The sequence below is a fragment of the Scardinius erythrophthalmus genome, assembly GCF_964197995.2.
Source record: "Scardinius erythrophthalmus genome assembly, chromosome: 9".
NCBI classification, from domain to species: domain Eukaryota; kingdom Metazoa; phylum Chordata; class Actinopteri; order Cypriniformes; family Leuciscidae; genus Scardinius; species Scardinius erythrophthalmus.
The window spans coordinates 16,484,213-16,498,117 of NC_138229.1; positions in this window are offsets into that span (position 1 = coordinate 16,484,213).

Sequence of the window (13,905 nt, forward strand, 5' to 3'; positions counted from 1 at the left end):
GCACAATAGTTTACCTGGTAGTTGCCCTCTGGGCTTCTCCCATAAGGCAAGTGTAGGGACAGATAAATAGTTATGGTGCTAGTCTTCCTAGTATTCTGTCTGCAATGCAGTTCTTTCTTAGGTCCAATTTCAGCCAAAAGCTCACTCATTCAGTATTGGTCAAGTCACTGCCAGAATAAATGCAGGGAAAAGTGTTAATGTAAGTGGCAGCTTCTTTCACTCTCTATCTCTTTATTTAACAAAATATGTTTTAACAGAAACAAACCAAGTAGCTACTGTATCTGGAAGACAACGCAAAATAAGCAATCTAAAGCACATGTAAAGCTTAAGGACAGGAGTGGCTTGGGCAGACAGGAGACAAGGGTAGGGGATGGGGGTCCTGCATAGGGGTTTTGTTTCAAATGTATGTCATGCCATATAAATTATTTATATTAAATTTTTATTTTTGTAGTTTGTACAGATGTTAGTCACTAGACTGAAGTTATATTTTTAAAGAGTAAATATATTATAAATATAAATATATAATTATATCTATTTGTTTCTGAGATTTTTTTTTTTTTTTGTGGGGGGAGTATGGGTGGAGCAGGCTTTGAAATTTTCATATTGCTGTTGGAAATAATGAAGGAAAGGTGTGGCTACGGTTGTCCACCTTCTGTAGACTCTTTGCCTTTCCTCCTTCATGTAAAGATTTGAAGTTTCTGGTTTTGTTGTTGTCTAAATCACTGTGACTTCAGAAAACTTTGTGGGGAAAAAAGAAAAGAAAAACCTTTTGTGACCATCATTTCCTTCACCCTTTATAGGAATTCAACTAACAAAATAAATGGAAAAAAACTGACTTTTTTCTTCTATGGCCTCTTTTTTTTTTAAACTGTCATATTTTGAAGTTATTTATACATTTTATCACTTAAAAAAGCCTCTATTTTGGGCAACTAAATGCTGTTATGATGTGAGAGGTGATTAGGTGAGGGGAGGGCAGTTTAGATGTATCAGCTCCACACTTCCTGTTTTATTGTTATGACTCCCCAGGCTAGTGTCGTCAGTACAATAAGCCCACCAATGGAGATGAAAGGCGTGTGCTGTAAATTCCTCGGCTTCCCACAACACGGGCTCATCTGTCAGCTTCCTCGGGCCTGTCTGAATCTGATACACCTCTGGCTTTTGAAGTTACTGTCGAGGCCCCTCAGTATCAGGACAGACAGTGAGCGGGTCAAGGGTTTTGCCTCATGGAGTCGGAGAGCAACAACTGAGGCCGTGGGGCATGATCTCGTTCTACATGTTAGAGTTTCAGTTTATCAAAAGGAACACGTTGAAAGCTTCTGCTTTGTCAAAATTGCTGATGTAAAATGAGAATTCCTTGCTATGCATTTACAAAAGCTAGGTTTACACATGCACCCAAATCATCTGTAAATAATGGCGCAATGGCTTTGAAAAGCCTTCATGTAAACACATTAATCGGTCCGACTGAACTTGATTTGAATTAAATATTGATCGTATTGTGTAGGTCTGAAATAATCTGATCAATAGTGGGGAAAAAATGAATCTTCTCAATCAGATTAAAAAATACCTTGTGCAAATTTGTTCATGTAAACGGAAGTTTCAGAATCTGAAATCGGATTGGATTAATTCAAACTGACAAAAAAGTTGTGTATGTAAACATGCGTATTGAGAAATGCATATAAAATGGAAGTTTATGGGCCAACAAGCAAATCAGTTAAAACACATTATTAAATGCCTATTTTTAAGTCAATTATGTGTTCCTAAATCATGCATAAAACGTTTAGGCAGCCTCCACGTTAAAGTATATTATGGAAATTTAATGTGACTTTAAACAGTATCCTCCGGCACTCAACAGGTTGTAACCACTAAATCAAGGTTGGAAAAACCCTGATCTGCCAAGACGCAGAGAGCTTGTGACCATGAAAAAAAAAAATGTGTATATATATATATATATATATATATATATTCAGTACCAAAAATCTTCATATATATATATATATATATATATATATATATATATATATATATATATATATATATATATATATATATGATTAAACAAGTAGTTTCCAGATAAACTCCTGAAGAAGCAACAAAAATCTTCACTGGAGGTCCAGAGCTATCAACGGCTTCCGCTGGGAAGCACTGAGATTAGGACAGCTGACGTAGTTTAACTACATCTTCCTGAAGAGTGAACTGCTCTGTGACGTACTGAACATGCTCCGAGTGAGGAAACTAGAGCGAGAGAGATGATCGCAGGAGAGATAGGGCTGTCTCTCATTCATGTCTGGCTTTGGCAGCGTATCGTGAGCTGTGGGAGCCAAACGACACTGGCACTCTGCAAAACAAAATGGGGGGTCTGACTCTGCCTACCATTCAGTTCTATAAACTTTATCAGAGCAGATTGAGAATGAGATTTAAAGAGAAAGATAGAGCTGTGTGTGTGTGTGTGAACTGGCAGATATGGAGGGCAGAAGCTGGCACAAACTGAAAGAATCTTTGAAATAGTCTGTAATATATGGGTGAGATAACAGCTGACACCTTTAACAACAGATAGCTGCGTCTGGATGGCAACAATCGGAGCAAAGCAGTGTCTATATGGGGCAGGCAAAAAGGAGGAGGGAAAAAAATTGGGTGAGAACAAAAGAAGGAACACATGATCTGCTGTGCTACTTGGGTGGCCAGAGGATGAGCGCCCATTGTTGCATGAATTCAATAGGGCTGATTAGTTAAAAGTGTGTGTGTGTGTGTGTGTGTGTGTGTGTGCTTTACATTTATGGTGACTGGCACGGGTCTCTCCTTCTCGGCATGACTGAAAATGGATAAAAAGATTACATTTCTATTCACTGTTTATCTCTTTTAGACAGTATTATGGTTTTTTGAGGGTTGATATGGCTGGAAAGGGGTGGTGAGGAAAATTTCATAAAGCTGCCAAGTAAAATAGATGCCACTCTTTCTTTAGATATGGGGCAAAAAACAACTCACACAAGTTTACCTCCACATTGAAATTAATGAGAGATGATCAAAATACTGTACAAACATAAATAATAATAATAATAATGTATTACGCAAGGATGCATTAAATTAAAGTAAAGATGGGTAATTTCTCCAGCTCCATGACACCTCTGACCTGTGGTCTTCCACAGGGCTCTATTTTGGCTCCTTCTCTATTTTCTCTATACATGCTACCTCTGGACGCTATTCTAAGAAGTCATGGCGTATCCTTTCATTTTTACGCGGACCACACTCAAATTTATATTCCAATCAAGAGAAACAACCCTGCAGCGATGAATTCTCTTCTGCGATGTTTAGAGGAGGCTAAAGCATGGCTAGCCCAAAATTTCCTCTCCCTAAATGAAGACAAGACTGAGGTCATTGTTTTCGGCCCAAATGAAAACTCTCAGTCCAGAGTTAGAGAGTCTATCGGCTTTTAAATCCCCAGGGGTGCGGAACTTAGGTGTTCTTGTTGACCAGCCTTTAAAATATGACAAACAGATCTCATCCGTAATCAGTTCCAGTTTCTACCAACTTCGTCTACTGTCTCAAATCAAAGGCTTTCTCACTCCGAAAACTCTGGACGTGTCGGCTAGATTACTGCAATTCCTTATATAATTTGCGGTAAATCAAGTTTTCAAATTGCCCATCTTCAGTTAGTCCAAAATGCTGCGGCCAGACTTCTATAAAGTGTCGCAAATATGACCACATCTCTCCGATTCTCAAATCTCTACACTGGCTGCCAGTTCGACAGAGAATAGACTTCAAAATCTCTTCATAACTTAGCAGCTGCCTATCTCTCTGAACTTGTTCATCCCTACACGTCTTCAAGAAGCCAAAGATCCAACGACCAGGCTCTGCTGGTAGGCCCTCGCGTAAGACTGGGAGCGTGCATTTGCGGTGGCAGGGCCATGGGTCTGGAACACCCTGCCCCTTGAGATTAGAACCCCTACTCGGTCTGTTTTCAAGTCTCTATTAAAAAAACGACCTGTTTTCTTTAGTATATTGATCTTTTCTCTAATGGTTGGTTCTACTATTTTATATTTGAGTTTGATACTGTTATGCCACTCCTGTTTTTACATTCTATATTTGAGTCTGCTACTGCTGTTTTTTTTTTTTTTTTTTTTTCTATATTTGAGTCTGACACTGCTTTGCTACTCCTGTTTTACTATTTTATATTTGAGTCTGATACTGTTTTGTCACTGCGGTTTTAAGGTTTCGCTTAGCTTTGCTGCTCTTGTGTTTTATGTGTTGTTATGCAGGTCTTACAATATTTTAATCTTGTTGTTCTGTAAAGCACTTCGGTCAGCCTAGTGGCTTTTGTAAATAAAGTGAACTTGAACTTGATTAAATTCATCAAAAGTCACAGTAAAGACTTGCACATTGTTACAAAAATTTCTATTTCCCAAATCAAACTCATTTTAAAAAAATATATATGTGACCCTGGACGACAAAACCAGTCTTATGGGTAATTTTTTTTAAATTGAGATGTATACATCATCTGAAAGCTGAATACATAATCTTTCCATTGATGTATGGTCTGTTAGGATAGGAAAATATTTGGCCGAGATACAACTATTTGAAAATCTGGAATCTGAGGGTACAGAAATATTGAGAAAATCGCCTTTAAAGTTGTCCATTTCTATTGGCGATTGCGCTGCATCCATTCACAAAAATAAATGTTTTATATATTTTAGGTGGGAAATTCACAAAATACCTTAATGGAACATGATCTTTACTTAATATCCTAATTATTTTTGGCATAAAAGAAAAATCTATAATTTTGACCCAATACAATGTTTTGTTGGCTATTGCCACAAATATACCCGTGCGACATAAGACTGGTTTTGTGATCCAGAGTCACACACACACACACACACACACACACATATATATATATATATATATATATATATATTTAACATGTTCACAATCACATGTGATAACCATAATATTAACATTTGACAATCTTTTTAAAACAATTTTAACAATGAAAACATCTAAAAATCAGATGTTATGTTATTTTGTCATCACTGTCAGACGTTTTCTGGTACCTGGTAATAATCAATGCAGTATTTTGTCTGAACATGTCATGATATCATAAAAACATCCACCTAAACTAAAGCCCTACTACATATACTGTAAAGAGAAGGCATCAGTCTGTGTCCATCCATAGGTCTTGTTTACCTATCCTCATTAGTTCACTTACCTCATTATACAGAGCACAAATCAATATTTACAGAAATCACTTCAAACTAACAAATGTGTTTGCAATTTCTAGGTCCTATTCCAGTACAGAAAACAATATGAATTTTCAAGCCGGCCCCTGCAGTGTAAACATGTTTTAAATAAACAGGAACTAACGTAATGCTCTTTTAATTGATTCATTCTGCCCAGCGATGTTTACAGAAGGGCCTAAATACGAACTTGTAATGCAAACCCAGTGTTTAGAAGTGGTTTGTTTGGTTAAAACAATAACAGTTTGAATGCCAGCCATGTTAGAGTTGCATTGTGTGCTTCAAGGGCTTTATTTGGGGATGTAAATCTTTCTAGACTGCATGCTCTCTGCAAATTGTACTGCAATTCGCAGGGCAGAGCTGTCTACGTTCGAAATAGGAGAGGGAATAATCATAAAGCAGTTGTGCGCAGAATGGCACTCTGGGTAAAAGAACATCAGATTATAATTAAACACATGCGAGAAGTAATAAAACGTAATGAACGTAGTGAGGAGACAGGCAGAGCCATTTTATGTGGCCAGCACAACATGTTGTGTAGCGCTGAACGCCGCGCCATATGTGTCCTCGGGTGCTCTGGGTTTAAATGTCTGTCCATATATGGTATCTATAGCACTTTTTTTTTTTAAACACATTCATAGTTACTGACATGGAAGTGGCCTTGTGGGTAGTGAAGACAATCCAAAGATCTGTGTTGAAGCTTTTTTGGAGAGCAAGTTAGAAGTGTCTGTTCAGAATTTTACGTGCAACATTGGAGAAAAAAACAACAACCTAATTTACTCATTACCAAGTTTAATATGAAAAACTTACTGTAAACTACAGGTTTGGAGACATTTTCTGCTGATGCAAGATGGACAGTTTTGGTAAAAGAGAGAATCTTTGTAGCTGCTTACAGCTTAACACAAAGTTAAGCAATTTTGTGTGATTAAAAAACAAACAGTTTGATTTAAAAACAGATTTTTACCAGTAATTGGAATGAGCAATATACTGACAATTAGTATTGAACCATGCACTTTCTGTAATTGCAGTGTAGACGTATTACGCAACTCTGGTCAGTAAGATTTTAAGTGTAATGTTTAAGAGGATCTAAAATAGTTCATGATTTAGAGCAAAAAGTGCAAGAATTTACAAGCTTATGCATCAACTTGTATGGAATGATATTCCGGACATTATTCAAAAGGAATTGCAAATTGTATTTGCAATTGCGTTTTCAAATTGTGGACGCATAAAATGTGACATAATCCAAACGCAAATGCAAATCGCGCATTACCGTTTGCATTTTCGTTTAAGCGAACGCACAGTGACTGCCAAATTTAAAATGGAAATGCAAAGTCCGTTTGCAACTGTGTTTCCCATATCTAACGAGTCTTGACCCTGTCATATTTAAATAGCAATTTCAATTACCACGTCTGCTTTTTCACTTTCTCAGCGTCGCGTATGTAGCCAGCCAAAACTCAAATGAAATCGCAATTCCCTTAGTATTTCCATTTCCGATGCCTTACGGAAACCTGTCAATCAGCGTCAAGGGTGGGATTATGCTATGGGGCGTGTTCGTGTTGGGACGTGACGTCACTCACAGTCGACGGTTAAGAGGTGATACTCTGAACAGACAGACGCCGATTTATTTTAAACAATGGAGGTAGTTGGTGAATTTGTGGAGGACCTTATGATGCTCGCGCAGCAAGTTGATGACAGTACATCCTCTACAGATGTAGGTAATGTAACAAAAGTCACAAAATTCCATGACACTGAGATAATCTTTATGTCTTAATCTCTATCTTTAATCTTGGTTTTGGTTTAGTTTAAAATGAATATTTCTTAAACCCTCATGTTGTCTTTGGGTTCTGTTTGGATCTCATTTGATATTTTCCCCCCATTCAAAAAAAACATATCTCCCTTATCTCAGTGTCATGGAATTTTGTGACTTTTGTTACATTATTTGTCTAAACACACAAAAAAACCTGGGTTTGATTTAATTGGTCTGAAAGTAGCCTATGTATAATTTTGTTTTTGTCCATTTCACAGCTGAGATTAATTTAAAATGATTAAATCCCACATAAATCTAAACAAATAGACTACACCATAAATGTAAAGTGGAACAAACATTCTCTCTCACACACACACACACACACACACACACACACACACACACACACACACACACACACCAGCCGCGGCGCTACATTTTAGGTCCGGGCCCATCCATTTCTACTATGGTTTTGTACGTTTCTTCATTCGGATCTATTTGCGATCCATTCAATTCTAAACAACGCAGTTTACATGCTTTGTCCTTGTTACATTATTCATTAAGTGATAATAATAATTAGTGATAATAATAATTAGTGACATAATTATCAGTGAACTTGATAAATGTTGCAGATATGTTTTACTATGCATGCAAACAAATGCCTTTCAACTTATGCGTGCAAAATTCAGAATAAAATGAATGTGCAGCAATTTGTACAAATAGAGAGTCTGTATACTATACATGTTGTAGCCATTAAATAAGCTCATTTAGTTTCATATTTGTTAAAATATTATAATGTTTTTTTTTCATCTATGTTGATTATGAAAAGTGAACCGCACGAGTAAGATAGGATGCGCAATATATCGAGAGATGTGGGTCAGACATGATTTTGACCACTTTTTGTTTTGTAGAAAGCCTTTTTAAGTGAATTTCGTTTTGTATAAATTGTATCTTAATTTTAATATTTTTTTTATCAACCAATAATTTTTTTATTGCCTGGATTTAATAAATTAAAAAGGAAATATAGCAGACAATAAAATCATTGAGGGGCCCGCGCGGTCATTGCATTGCTCGTGAACAGGAGCGAATCTCTTCTCATCCTAACTTAACGAAACTCAATGTATGCCTCACAGACATGAAATATATCTTAAGAAAGCCCAAAATGTATTTTTAACAATTTAAAACGAAGGCTACTCTCTGATTATGTAATCCATGATGTGCATTTCTCTCTATAGGCGCGTTCACTATATGGAGATGACGATCGTCAACTTCATCTTTACAGCTGTTGTTGCTGTTAATAAACTAAAAAAATAATAGGCCTATAATTTTATTAAACAATAAATTCAATTAAACTGTAATTGTCTTAAAAAAGCAGCAAAAAAAATCCGTTTTTTTTTTTAAACCTATGCTAACTACGCATTAAATTCAGGTATAGTTAGTCGCTGTCCTCGGTGCCGCAGAAAAGCACTGAAACGGAGATGAAGGGGAACCCGTTTTTGTTTTTGGCTTATTTTAACTGGCCCATCCAGTTTTCTGGAGGCTCACCTACAATCAAAATCCTGCGCCGCTAGTGACACACACACACACACACACACACACACACACACACACAGGTTTAACTGCAACAGACAGCATTTTTATTGAATTTCGCAAATTGAGAACACTTATTTGAAGGGGTGAGAACTAGCACCGACACTCATCTCTTGTGGTATGTCCAGTAAAGGACGTCCAGGTTCTTTAGTTGTCCTGTCCTTCACAAAAAGCCTATTATTAGCTACTTCACTGAGGTTGGCGAAGACAACATTACTGATGTTGCTGTTGGTCAAGGCCACGAAAACATTTAACTTATCCAAAATGAAATGGCTTCTGAGTAAGAGGACATCTGTAGAGGATGTACTGTCATCAACTTGCTGCGCGAGCATCATAAGGTCCTCCACAATTTCACCAACTACCTCCATTGTTTAAAATAAATCGGCGTCTGTCTGTTCAGGGCATCACCTCTTAACCGTCGACTGTGAGTGACGTCACGTCCCAACACGAACACGCCCCATAGCATAATCCCACCCTTGACGCTGATTGACAGGTTTCCGTGTAAGGCATCGGAAATGGAAATACTAAGGGAATTGCGATTTCATCATAGACTGTAAAAAAATATGGACGTAGTGTCCGTGACGTCACCCGTAGGTTTCTGAAGAGCATTTTTGAAGCCTAAAGTGGGCGGAGCCGGCCGTCGCCATCTTGGCCTTGCGTCACTCCCGGATAACAGAAAATAGGCAAACAGGCGGGGCGTGAGTGGAGCTGAGGAGCCTGGCCTGGTTATCTGAAATAACCTAGCTCGACGTGATCGAGTTAGCTGATGATGTAAAGCCAATTAAACGTTCCTATTTTTGCCCTTCGAAATGTTATAATAGTTAAAAGACATGGCTACAAGTGAGACTGTGTATTACTTCGAGAGTGTTTGTGTGTGACAGTGATTTATGCGCATACATGTCCGTCACTCTTTCATGGTCCGTCAGCGCGGCATCGCTCAAGTTCGTAGAGAGCTTATTCAGTCCATTTTAAATTCTGATGTTGGCCGTCTCTCAAATGGGTTATGGTTTAACCGTTAAACCATAGATATATTGCCTTTGAAGTGCAAGTAAATGCGCTAGAAAATCCGCGCTCATTCACGGACGGAGAAAGCGCCGACGCCCGCATGATTTCATCTGACGGTAACTTACATAAGCATATTATAATCCATCTGTTCCATGGGAGCAGAACGAACGAGCATTTATTGACGTTTTAAATTTGAAAACCCCAAAAAGCAACGAAATTGTCAGACATCCATCAGTGCATGTTCACAGAGGAAAACAACTGAAATACAGCGCTGGTTGTTCTCTCGAACGATAACGACGGAATCCAAAGACGTGGGCTTTGTAACGTTACCCAATTATTAAATTGTTTGAAATAATAATCCCGAAAAAAAGCACAAACACTGCAGAGATGGCAAGTTCAGCAGCTAACATTGCTGACGTGAAGTGACGGCTAGTAACAGCTATGGTAACAGCAGACAAACGGCTAGCACTGACAGCGGCAATCCATCTGTCACTCAAGTGGCTTGGCCACACCCTTAAATTTAAATATTAATCAACTAAACGGACGAGTTATAAAATAATTCACCCCCCTCACAGTTGTTATGAAGGGCAAAATTAGCTGTATAGACCAAATCCACATACAGACACCAGGCTTTAAACACGTTTTTTTCTGCTGTAAAATTTGGCATTTTAACATGGGGGAGATACAGATTTGACTCACTTCTGACAACAGCCTCAAGCGGCCAGTCAACGAATTGCAGTTTAACTCACTTCCGTGTTGGTTTCAAGAGAGAGACGGGGAGGTTGCCGCTTGGATTTCATTTGAGTTTTGGCTGGCTACATACGCGACGCTGAGAAAGTGAAAAAGCAGACGTGGTAATTGAAATTGCTATTTAAATATGACAGGGTCAAGACTCGTAAGATATGGGAAACACAGTTGCAAACGGACTTTGCATTTCCATTTTAAATTTGGCAGTCACTGTGCGTTCGCTTAAACGAAAAGGCAAACGGTAATGCGCGATTTGCATTTGCGTTTGGATTATGTCACATTTTATGCGTGCACAATTTGAAAACGCAATTGCAAATACAATTTGCAATTCCTTTTGAAAAATGTCCGGAAAATCATTCCATAAACTTGCAAGTGGAAGTTTCAAATCTGAAAGTTATGAAGGTGCTTGATCACTAGGTGGTGCTGTTCAGACTATAATAAAGACTGCAAAACAAAAAACAGCAACCCACAACAGTCAGTTCCAGCTTTCATACAGTTTGAAGAATGCACTTGCGTTTTAAGCTTTATTTATAGACATGTTAAATTGGATAAACACACTGAAAAGTACTTGTAAATGAAGAGACTTGTAAGCTAGGTAACAAAGTATGACGCTTGTAAATGTAAATGGCACAATAATATCTGATAAACCTTTGAAGCTGAATAAAGACACAGTAGGCTATGTAACCACTAGTTCCTCAATCAATTTCACCGCGTATTGTTCAAAAATAAAGATGTTCAAGTTCTTAGAAATCATGTAATGTTTCTATTCATGTTGGATTCATATTATTTTAAATGTGTTGATGAAATGACACCAACTCCATATCCATTTATTTTTCCTGCTCAACATTAAAGAATTATTTCTGAAGAATCTTCATGCAGATCTTTTCTATCCATATCAAGTTGCAAATAAGTTGCAAGTTTCTATACGTCAAGTTGCAAAAATGACTAAATAAACCCAATAAAGCACCATTAAAGTATGATTTGTTGAGTGTATTCTCAAGCCAATCTATATATTTGTGTGAGGAACAGTCAGATTGAAAACTACGTTATTTTTCAATGATTTAGTAAGCTGAAATCGTGAACAAATCATTATTTTGAACCAGTTCTTTGAAATGAACCAAATTAAGACACCGTCTCAGTGGTTTTTGATTAACAGCTCACTGAAGGGAAAGTTAAACAACAGCGTAATATTCGGTTGTTCTTTTACAAAAGTTATCATATTGGGATAAATTGGATAAACACTACTGTAAATTAAGACACTTGTAAAGCTAGATACATAGTAAGACACTTTAAATGGTGTTCTCATAGGCTGCAAGGGAGTTCTTGCCCTCATTCAGAGCTATGTATTCAGTCTGGCATGTTCGGCCCAAAGGGATGGGGCCAAGGCACGAGGAGGCCCAATATTCCAAACAAAATGCCTCTCATCGCCGAAATCCATCATTGCAGCAGAGACGGGCAAGTCCCTCTTTCTCTGGATGTTTAAATGAGAGAGTGTGTAAGCATGTATGTGTTGACTGGTCCTGAACTGGCTCAGTGAAAGTCCAGCAGACATTTCTGGCCTCTGGGATGATCCACAAGAGACCCTATTGATTTATCTTTAAATCATTAATATTAATTAGGATTAAGTATTCCAGAGAGCCATGCAATAAAAATACATATTGGCCATATTAAACTACAAAACTGATCTGTAGTGCAGAGAGATGTCACACACATCGTACTCAACCTGTTAACTGCCACCCCCTTTTTGGAGCATAAATATGAAACGGTCGTAATTCATGAATACTTTGGAATACAGACCTATGGTTGGTCTCTTTAAAAGAAAAACACTCTAAAGCAAATGTACTGAAGTAAGCATTCATTTTATACATAAATAATATATATTTTACAATATAATTTGGACTCTATTCCAAATGTGCGCGCGCATCCTGGTGTGTGACGTGTACGCAGACTGGTGCATAGAAATATACACTAGATGTCGCCTTACTGCCGTAGACAAGGCGACATCTAGTGTATATATCTATGCACCAGTCTGCGTACACGTCACACACCAGGATGCGCGCGCGCCCTCAGATCACTTGGACGTGGCTGTGTATAAGAGGTAAAAACGATATAAATACTGTTCGTTTTCTCACACAAACCGCTCGTTTCGTGTCTTAGGCCATCAATGTGTACTTACGATGGGGAATTGTTTAATTTGGACACTGGGGAATTGTTTTAATTTGGACTCTGTCATGCTCTTTGAGACAGTGACCATAGACCTCCATTAAATGACTGACAGACAAGAACGGTTTGACCTAAAAATATCAAAATTGAAACTACTGCGGAAAAAAAGACACCTACATCTTGGATGCCCTTGAGGTAAGCTAAAACATACCAAAATTTAATTTCAAAGTGAACTATCCCTTTAATAACATATAAAATAGCACAGTTAATCTTTTTTTAGCATATTGTATTGCTTCATATTGCCATTACATATTTTAACACATTAAAATTTGAGCTGTTTTAACAAATCGGCTTTTTTTTTTTTTTTTTTTGACATTTAGTAAGTCAAGTCAGTTATGTATAGCGCTGTCACAAAACATGTAATTTCAAAGCAGCATTAAAGAAAATCATTAATTAATGTCTTAAACCTTAAAGCCCCAACAGGAATTCAAGAAATAGCCTTAATTTAGAGTACTCAATTTGGGTAAAGACAGACATTTTTCAGGATGCTGACAGTTAAGAGTAAAAGATTATAGAACATCTAATAACAGTTACAATTTCTACTCCTTGCAGAGTTTATTTATATAAAGGCCTAAAAGATGAACGTCTGCATGAGTTTTAATAATACACCCTTTTTGTTAGACTCTGTGGTTTGCACACCTGTGTTGACGGGCACGATGTCCTCTAGACGCCTTGAAATGGAAGCATAAACAGGCATACCCAGCTGGGGAAACCCACACTCACCACAGCCCTGCAGACAGAGCATAGGCCTGCCGCCAGCGCCTGCATCTTCTCACACAGACATGCGCATTTGATCATTCCACCTGGAAAAGAATAGCAAAAGTATCACAAAAGACATAGGAAACATCCTAAATGACCGTTAGGAATATTCAACAATTCCTTGAAAACAGTGTAGCATTCATGAACAAAATCAAATATTAAAACACCTCTGTGAATACATTAAATTTAGAGACTCACTACCGGTGCCAATGAGCATGGCAGGCGATGCCAAACTGCATGCAAAATAAGCAAGCGCCAATGTGGCTGACTCTGAAGCTATTCAAGATGCTGGGAATTTCCTGGTGTGTCGCACTCACATTGATTTTTAAATGAGTAAACATGCTAAAACAAATAAATAAAAGTGCACATAAATTCCTCAACACTATTACAACGGCAGGAAATGTTATTTCTAATGCAACATTCACATGCGAGTTCAGTAAAAGGTCTGTATGCACAGTTGGACTGCCCTCTATTGGTAGGAAAGGATCATGTGCAGGACAATAAATTCAGCATTGAAACACTGCACCCTGACCTGCACATGAAAATGCTAACAGCTAAAGTTAACTATAAGAATAGCACAATGATATCTGCTAAAGTTTTAAAAATGAA